Source organism: Myotis daubentonii, chromosome 12, assembly GCF_963259705.1.
Source record: "Myotis daubentonii chromosome 12, mMyoDau2.1, whole genome shotgun sequence".
NCBI classification, from domain to species: domain Eukaryota; kingdom Metazoa; phylum Chordata; class Mammalia; order Chiroptera; family Vespertilionidae; genus Myotis; species Myotis daubentonii.
Window position 1 is genome coordinate 59,460,957 of NC_081851.1, and position 9,994 is coordinate 59,470,950.

At 39.4% G+C, this 9,994-nt stretch overlaps 1 pseudogene; it reads left to right on the forward strand.

The window, feature by feature from the left end:
* Positions 1-7,226: 7,226 nt before the first annotated feature.
* On the forward strand, positions 7,227-8,841 carry LOC132213702 (mitochondrial import inner membrane translocase subunit TIM50-like; annotated as a pseudogene).
* The last annotated feature ends 1,153 nt before the right edge of the window (positions 8,842-9,994 follow it).

The following is a 9,994-nucleotide window of genomic DNA, read 5'->3' on the forward strand; positions in this document are numbered from 1 at the left end:
TCTAACTGGAGCATGCTAATTTCTTTATAAATATAGATATTTTTAGGAAAATAGAATGGGATGTACTTTCTTGGTTGACAACACTTTATGATACTTGATACTCGAGACATCCTTTGTTTCTAGACAAATCAACTTCAAAATTTTGTTCAGTGGTAGGAAAAGTATTTTACTGCACATGAAAATGAGAGGAGCCAACTTTATTCTTGAATAGTAGTCCCCTAAAAAATGTGCTCAGCCCAGCCAGCGTGACTCAATAGTTGAGCTTTGACCTATGAGCTAGGAGGTCACAGTTTGATTCCCGGTCGGGCACATGCCTGGGTTGCGGGCTCAATCCCCAGTGTGGGGCATGCAAGAGGTGGCCAATCAATAATTCTCTCTCATCATTGATGTTTCTATCTCTCTCTCCCTCTCCCTTCCTCTCTGAAATCAATAAAAATATATTTTATTTTATTTATTTTTATTTTTTTAATTAAATCTTTATTGTTCAGATTATTACATTTGTTCCTCTTTTTCCCCCCCCATAACTCCCCTCCTCCCAGTTCCCGCCCCACCCTCCGCCCTCACTCCCCACCCACTGTCCTCATCCATAGGTGCACGATTTTTGTCCAGTCTCTTCCCACATCTCCTACACCCCTTTCCCCCCCATAAAAATATATTTTAAAATAACACAAAAACCCCCACAAACTCAGCAGTAGTCATAAGCAAATGTTTATTGTTGAATCATTTTATATTAATTATCAGGTGCATTCATCTAAATGAGCCAGCAGTATCTCCAAAGACTTGGTTTATTTCCTAGTAAAATTATTTAAATTCAAATCATGATATAATGCACTACTATGATGCATGATTATTATTCAGCTCTAAATCTTCTAGTTTTTAGAAGGAAACAACCAACAGAACACTTGAAATTTGCATTACATTGGAAAAATTGAGAGCACAAAATACTTTCAATAGTCAAACAAGACCAGGTACAACTCTATGCTTTGGCATAGTGTCAACTCTGAGATGCTATTTAAGTAACAGGACAAAGCTTTCTCCAGAGGGAAGTGTGAAGACCAAAACCAAAGAGGATTATATCACCAAACATTTCTAAGTCACTTCAAAGGCAGAGTTGCAATTTTTTAAAAAGATTTTTCATTGATTTTTATAGAGAGAGGAAGGGAGAGGAAGAGAGAGAAAGAAACATTGATGTGACATCGCTTAGCTGCCTCCTGCAACCCCCCTCCCAGGGATCAAGCCTGAAACTCAGGCATGTGCCTTGACTAGGAATCAAATCAGCAACCTTTTAGTGCATGGGGCAATGCCCCACCATCAAAGCCACACTAGCCAGGGCTAGACTTATAATTTAATAATTTTTGAACTTCTGTGTGTTTTGACATTTGGTAATGTTCCTTTACCTCTGGGGACCCACTGTTATCTGAGGATACTGATACATTGGCCCACTCTCTCAAATAAGATATATTCAGAATTACTGAAGATTGGAAGGAGAATCAAGATTGTAAGACATAGCAGAACTTTAATATCTAAAATATAAAATTTAGATGGACAAGTATTATTTACATTTCTATAATTTATTACAGATCAAGACAATGTGATTTCACAAATATCTTGAGCCATATTCAAACAAATAATTTTAAAAAATTAGAGCAGGGAAGACTACATGCATATATTTCATTATTTTATAGCCACTTTTTAAGGACATGCTATTAATTAGGAAGAGAATATATGGAAAACATAACAAGAATAGCAATAAGAGTTAGCATATTTTATATAATTTTAGTTCTAACCTTTTCTAGATTATAGAACATTTGCCAGTGTAACACTTGAAAGCATTTCTGTTCTTTACATTAATACTTATCAGTGAAACTTTGCTTTCAACATCTGAAATGAATCCTGGAAGATATAATTGTGGGTATAGATATAGACATGCTTTTAATTTGTAAAAATGTAATTTAAAAGCACTTTGGATATTTATAAATTAAACATCCATGAAAAAGAAAGGAAAATTGTTATCACATTTGTTATCAATTGGTTGACAACAATATTGATAAATTCATCTGCATTCAACATGTTATATTTTGACCTGCTAAATTTTAGATCCTAGGTATATGTCTTTAACAATCATAAATCAATCAATATAAAATTAAGTGAATTTATATAAGATATTTCTTAGAAATGATTCCGTAGAGTCACTTAAATTCGTTGATTATTATCATTGCTATTTTATGCTGAGATTCATAGTTTCTTCCATGATTGAAGAATAATAGAAATGCAAAAGTATCTCTTGCCCTGACAAGTGACAGATAATATTATTTTCAATGGGGAAAAATAATTTTAGTCATATTTTTAAACAACTAGAAAAATAAAATTGAGCTATTTAGATAAATCACCCCAGAATTAATAGCTTTAGGTTTTAATGTGTCGAGCTTTTTTTTTTCATCTTTTCTGCTTTATAGAACCAAAGTATTGTATACTGAAATTATAACAATCAAGAGAAAGTGCCAGGAAAATACTTTATTTAGTCAGATTCTTGGCTATACTTATATATACTTATTGAGGAAAGGCTGTTATATAGGGATTAATCTTTCATGTACATTGTCTCTTATATAAGGAAGGGGAGAAATAATCAAAATTGTTGGAAATAAAAGAGAATACAGCTCTAGAGAGAGGACATAAGATGACTGACTGCTGGGAGAAAGTAGTACATTTCCTTTAGAGCAGAATTTGAAAGTAAATATAGAAGGAAGACCACTGTCTTGAGAATATTAATATTTAATAAATGCCTTCCTCTCTATTTTGACTTCCTACCCATGGAGTATTAGAAATAGAAGTGAATCAAAGTCCAATTTTTGTTTGTATTTATTTTAATTTCTCTATTTAACATAATTTTGGAATGATCTCTTACAATCTTATAAGAGAATGATCTTATAAGTCCCTCTGTCGTATTTATATAGGATGAATATAGAAAATTATAAGAAAGAAAAATACAAAAGTCTGGAACCACTGTAGAATTATACAAAATAATTTTCATCATATTCTACTAAAACTGCATTTAGTTTTAGCTATTTGGGCATATTTACTACAGACTGGTTGATGAGTAAAAAATTTGTTAATGGGCTTCAAAAACTAATAAGAATTTGGGGATGTGAAAATAGGAGTCTCCCTGACCCTTTTTCATTCCCATAGAACTGAATTGTTTTCTTCTTTTAAAAAAATCATCTGAACGAAAGCTGTTGTGAATTTGAATAACCTGCGATTTGTATCAAAAAAGCAAGAATGCTTGAAACAGTTCATAATATATAAATACTAGAGGCCTGGTGCACGAAATTCATTGCACGGGGGTGGGGGGGGCTGTTATCCCTCAGCTCAGCCTGCACCCTCTCCAATCTGGGACCCCTCAGGGGATGTCCTAAACTGGCAGTCGGACATCCCTCTCATAATCCAGGACTGCTGGCTCCCAACCACTTGCCTGCCTGCCTGCCTGATTGCCCCTAACCGCTTCTGCCTGCCAGCCTGATCACCCCCTGACTGCTCCCCAGCCACCCTGATTGCCCCCAACTGCCCTCCCCTGCCTACCTGGTCAACCCTAACTACCCTCCCCTGCCAGCCTGGTTGCCCCTAACTGCACTCCCATGCCAGCCATCTTGTGGCTGTGGGTGCCACCATCTTTGAGGGTGTGGCAGTCAATTAGCATATTCCCTCCTTATTGGCTGTGGGCGCTGCCACATTTGCAGCCTGTTGCTCAGTTGTTTGGTCGCCCCTCACTAACCCCCCTGCTGGCCTGGTCGCCCCATGCAGCCTGCTTGGTTGTTTGTTCTGTTTGGTTATTTGTTCGGTTGTAATGATCACTTAGACATTAGGCATATATATATATATATATATATATATATATATATATATATATATATATATGTATATAAACAAATATGTATATATATATATGATTCATTATAATATTTATATAATATGAACTACAATATAGAAATACTCAAATAACTATTTGAAAAGTATCTTGTCTGATCATTCCACATGCTTTATGTCACTAATCCAACCATTAGCATGACCTTAGTTGGAAAAGCACTACCTTTGAGCCTGGCTGTGAATTGAATTAATTGCAAAGTGAGTGCTTTGTTCAGCATTTTAATATCTTGTTTGTTTTATTAATCTTGAGTTGAATTTTTACTTAAATCTGTATAGGACAATCTCAAGAATACTTATTTGAACTTAAAGCAGAAAATGCAAACTAACTCAACTTGACAAACATTTACTTAATACAGAGTGTATGTATTGGTTTTAATAAGGCGACTGTCCAATACTGAATTGTTTATCAAATGCAGAGAGATTATGTCTTAATTTTGGTTATTACCTAACTATAGGAAAAATTTAATGCACATATACACACATATACATACACAGAGGCAGTCCTTGTTTTGCACAGCTCCAACATGCATGCAGTTTAGTTCTGTGTTTTAGTTAAATTACATCACTCCCCAGAAACACAGTTCAAATTTTAATTACAATACATTAACTGTGAGTAAATGTGTAAAGTACAAACTTTACTACTACCCCTTTGGCCCACAGATCACTATATAAATAATAGAAGTGCCACCTGATCGATGACCAATTATGTCACTTCCTTCAAGTCTGTCCATGAATGGTCACTGCTCCTCTGTTATTCAGTTCATGAACTGACATATCCCAGAGCATGTAATGCTAGTAAAATACTCCACATTCAAAAAACTTGAAAAGGTGTTTCACAACATTGAAAGCACAAAGACTAAAATGTTGGAAGCTAATCTAAACTTAGAAGTATGACCATTTGCTAAAGCATAGAAAAGGTGCTAGCTTCATATGTTAAGTTACACAATGAGAAGAATGAGGCAAGCACTGTTTAAGCTATCTTAAGTTTATTACCAAGAAAAAAACACACACCTTAATTCTCGATGGTTCTAGCATTATAAATCGCAGTGTACTAAATAAATATTGATTTTACTGTGTTTTCATTTTCTTACACATTTGTAACTGACAGTAAAGAGCTTTGAATGTTTTGACAAAGATTTTAAAGAAATGGAGCAATAATAATTTTTTTCTAGCCAATTATTGGGATGATTTTGTATAGATTCAGGTTTCACAGTCATTATGCAGTACTGCACTACCATATAAGTGAGGACTGCATCTATACAGTGAGATTAGGGTTTTAACCTCCAGTTTGGAACAAATGTGTGCATCTTCATCTGAGAGATCTCACTATCAGAGACCTTAATTGATCAATAACAAAGAGAAAAATATTCCTGGTGAGAGTTTATTTCTTCTTCCTCAACTGTGAAGAAAACTGTTCACCATTCTGATCATAGTCTGAATTGTAAGAAAGCCATCTATAATAACAAAAAGGAAGTGCTGTCTCAAAGGCAGAATTCATGTAGAAAAAAATCCCCCATGTCATCTGATGACTTAGCAAGATCAAAATGAACGGTTTCTGTGGGCCTGTCTCTGTTAACACTGCAGTTAATGGTCTGTTAACAGCCTCAGAACCGTGTGTCTCTAGGTTATTTGCCAATGAACCATTCATCAAAAATAAAGATTCTCAAGCTCTACTGCTATTAGATACACAGTAGAGATCAATCACAGAGATTCAAACTATACAGCAAAGAGAAACAAATTTATGACATACATGACAACAGAGAGTAAACAAAAAGCAGTATTCTTAGTGAAAGGAGTCAGACGTGAAATAGTCCATCTTGAATTATTCCACTTGTATAAAATGCTAGAAAATGTAAACTAATCCACAATGATAGGAAGCAGATCAATAGTTGTCTAGGACATGGGGTGAGTGGGAGAGATGGACTGCCAAGGGGCATGACAGAAAACCTTGCAGTTGCAGTTAATAGAAACGTTTGCATCTTGTGGTGGTGGTTTCTCAGGCATATACATCGGTCGATACTTATTGAAAAACACTCTTTAAATGGGTGTTGAGTGTTGGATGTAAGTTATATCACAATAAAGTTATTAAAAAATCATAGGAATTCAGGATTTCAGAACATTAGACTAGACTGCGTCAATCCGTAGAGGAGCCAACATGTACTCTTAGGATTTTATAAGTTTCCACAATAATTTTTAAATTCTGTTTACTCAATCACAACAAAAACTTTAAAAAGAATGATTTAAGCAATTTTACACAAGTGACAGCTTTCTTACTATGCACTGATGAGTACTATTCAAATATATGTCCGTTTGTGTGTATAATCCTTTGGTGCTACATAGTAGTGCTATGGTACTTTAATCATTGTGCTATGACCAGAAAAGAGGAGATGTAGGTTTTATATGTAAACTAGAGGCCCGGTGCACGAATTACTACATGGGTGGGGACTCTTGGCTTGGTGATCCCGGCTGATTGGGGCCGGCTGGCCGGGGGGAGGAACCATGGGAGGTTGGCCAGCTGCAGGAGGTTGGCTGTCAGGAGTACAATGACCACCAGGGGGCAGCTCCTGCATTGAGCATCTGCCCCCTGGTGGTCAGTGCACATCATAGTGACTGGTCGACCGGTTGTTCAGTCATTTGGTCATAATGGTCGCTTAGGCATATATATATATATATATACATATATATATATATATATATATGGATTATACAGTCCCACTAAGTGCATATTAATTTACATCAACCAACTAAAGATTTGTAGAACTCAGAAAAAAAAAAGAAAAATATATTATTAAATCTCCACAAAGCAGATACAGTATATTTTTTATATTTCAACTCAGCAGTGCTTCCCATGTTCATGTAATGAGAAGGAAAAAAATCTCTTTCAGAGTTTTAATTTTACTTTTTGGCTTTATAGCTTTTCTTATAGACATATAACATGTATAAGAGCCTTGTGTCATATACACACAGTTTATATGCCATACAGGTTAAATGTGATAATGAGAAGAGCTAAAAGTCATTTTTATTTGAATATATTTTTTAATTACTCAAGTTTGAGAAAAAGCTAAATATCACTTTGGAAATATTGAAAATTATATTATAATTCTCTATCTGCTAATGATATTCCTGTAAAAAATGATGTCATTAAAATTTAACGTAGAAACATCCTTTTAAGTCATGATATTAACTCTAGTCATTCACTGTAAATATCCAATGTTTTTAGTGACATGATAAAGCAGCAAGACTTGTTGGATTGCCTTGTTAAATAGCTATGACTTCAGACACAAACAAAACTCATTTATGGCCAAATGGCAGCCTCCACAACCTGGCCCTGTGCAAGATGGCGGCCTTCGCAAGGGGAGCTGGCCCTGCGCATGTGCAGTGGGCTCGCGCTCAGTGCCTATGGGTTGCGCAAGAGGCTGGTGACTCACGCCCCCTCCTCCCTGGGACTCAGACCAGGATTGGGAGCCACCCCAGCACTAAGGCCCAGGCCCAGGGGTCATAGCAGCAGCGGGACACGGAGGGTCCCAGCTATGCCAAAAAGTCGTACTCTGGCTTGCTCGGGGTGGTGGAAGTGTGTGTTGTCTATATCTTCAGAAACAACTCTGTGGGTGAAACTGGTGCCAAGATTCCCCATGAATTCCACAGTGATCCAATTCAGAAAAGCAGTTGCACAGGACATACAAATGTTTCCGATTATGGACAGACTAGAGGCCCAGTGCAGGGATTCATGCACCGGTGGGGTCCCTCAGCCTGGCCTGTGGGGATCGGGCTGAAACTGGCTCTCCAACATCCCCCGAGGGGTCCTGGATTGCGAGAAGGTGGTTCTCGGGTGACACACTCCCCAGAATTGGTCTCCTTCCTCTCTGGTTCTAGGTGCGTTATCTGAAAACCACAACTGCCAAGTCACCGCAGCTCAGCAGCTCCTGCATTAAGTGTCTGCCCCCTGGTGGTCAGTGCATGTCATAGTGACTAGATGCTCAATGCAGGAGCTGCTCCCTGGCAGTCAGTGTGCTCCCACATTGGGAGCTCTGCTCAGCTGACCAAAAGGTGCCAGACACAGGGCTCATGGCTGGCAAGCACTGCTATGGCTGCGCAAGCCTCTCCCAATCAGGACTGGCTGAGCGTGAGCCCCCGGCAGGCGCAGCAGGGCCGGGATGAGTGGGAGTGGCAGCCAGCATTGGACTGCCAGTTTCAGCCTTATCCCTGCAGGCCATGCTGAGGGACCCCACCAGTGCACGAATCCGTGCACTGCGCCTCTAATATATATATCTAGTCATCAAGCCCACCAGGCCCCACTTCTCCGGGAGTGCCCTACACGCTGGTCTCAGAGCTCACTGGTGTCCTCCTGCACCCTGAGTGGTCCCCAGCCACTGGATGAAGGTTAAGAAGCTTCCAGGCATCGAGACCTTATTCCAACAGCTTGCCCCTTTGTATGAAATTGTCGTCCTTATGTCAGAGGCTGGCGCGACTGCATTTCCACCCATGGGCAGTGTGGAACCCCATGGCTTCATCTGCCACCTTTTCTGAGATGCTACGCAATGCATGGATGGGCACCATGTTAAGGACCTGCCCTGCCTGAATCGGGACCCAGCCGGGTGGTAGTTGTGGACTGCAAGAAGGAAGCTTTCCACCTACAGCCCTACAGTGGTGTTGCACTGCGGCCCTGGGACAGCAACTCTGATGGCTGGGTCTTATTGGACTCGTCTGCCATCCTCAAGACTATTGCATTGAATGGTGTGGAGGATGTCCAGACTGTACTGTGCCTGGAGGATGACCTGTTGGAGGCTTTCAAACAGCGGCAAAGCTGGCTAGAGCAGGAAGAGCAAGCAGTGCCTGGCCATGCTCTCCAGATCCAGCAAGCAGACCCTCTTTTTCAGCTCTCTTACCCGCCGACTGTGGCCTGGCTCCCAACAGCCCTGACCTCTGGACCTCCTCAAACTCAGTGCCTGGGTCCCGCACCCAAGGCTGCAGTGCTGCCAGCCCAAGGCTTGGACAGCCACATGTCCAATGAATTCCATCCCTAACGCCATCCAGAGAGTCTCCAGATGGGGGCACCGGAGTGAGGTCTGAGTGGCTGGTCATCTGCCAAGCACAGAGTGAGTGCTTTGGTGGGTCAGGGCTGGTTTTTAACCCAGGACTGGAAATCTGAAAACCTGGGTCCCTGCTCTGGCTGAGTCTTCCTGTGTCCTGTGTGATCTGCAAAAAGTGCAGCTCCCTTTCTGGCCGCAGATTCCCCATCTGTGGAAAAGAGAAGAGAGGACTTCCCTGGTGGTTTAAAGACAGGTAGCTGCAAGGCTGCTGTGTAAATATGTGGAGCGTGGGCTCAGTGGACTGTGGTGGACAGAGATCACCCCATTTCAAGAGAGCAGCTGCTGCTTAGTTCTGCCGGCTGTGGTACCATGGAAAGGTGGGTAGAGAGTTGCTCAATCTTCTGATTTTCAATGGAAGCCAGAAATTGGGATTTTTATATTAAATCTCCCAATATTAAAAAAAGAAAGAAAACTCATTTGTTTGTAAATTACAATTCATCATATGTGTTAGAACATAAGCAATCCACAAATTGGGGTTACTGATATGTATGGCATAATTTTTGAAGAGCTGGAAACATCAACATAAACTTTTTTTGGAAAACTGGATTTTTAAAAGAAATTCCTGATAATTTTCCTGTTGGTTATGTTAAATACAAGTATGTTCTCCTTAGCAACTAGGGTACATAATGAGAAAAGTGAACATTGATAAAATCCTTTTAGTCCATTTGTTACGGCTAATGCTAAACCAGTATAAAGGCATTTCCTGATCATTTTTTCATTCCTCTCAATTTTAATAAACCTGGAAGACAAAGCACATACCTCCAATGGAAGCAAGCCAGCCAGCTGGGAATTCATCCAACCTCCCAAAACAGGAACAACAATAGCAAAACAAGAATATCTATGAGCAAAATCCAAAATTTGTAATGAAAAACAAAAAGCATTAGAATTAGAAGCTCTGCCTTATCTTTTTTTTAAATTTCTTTATTGATTAAGGTATTACATATGTGTCCTTATCCCCCCATTGCCCCCACCACCTCCCCCAC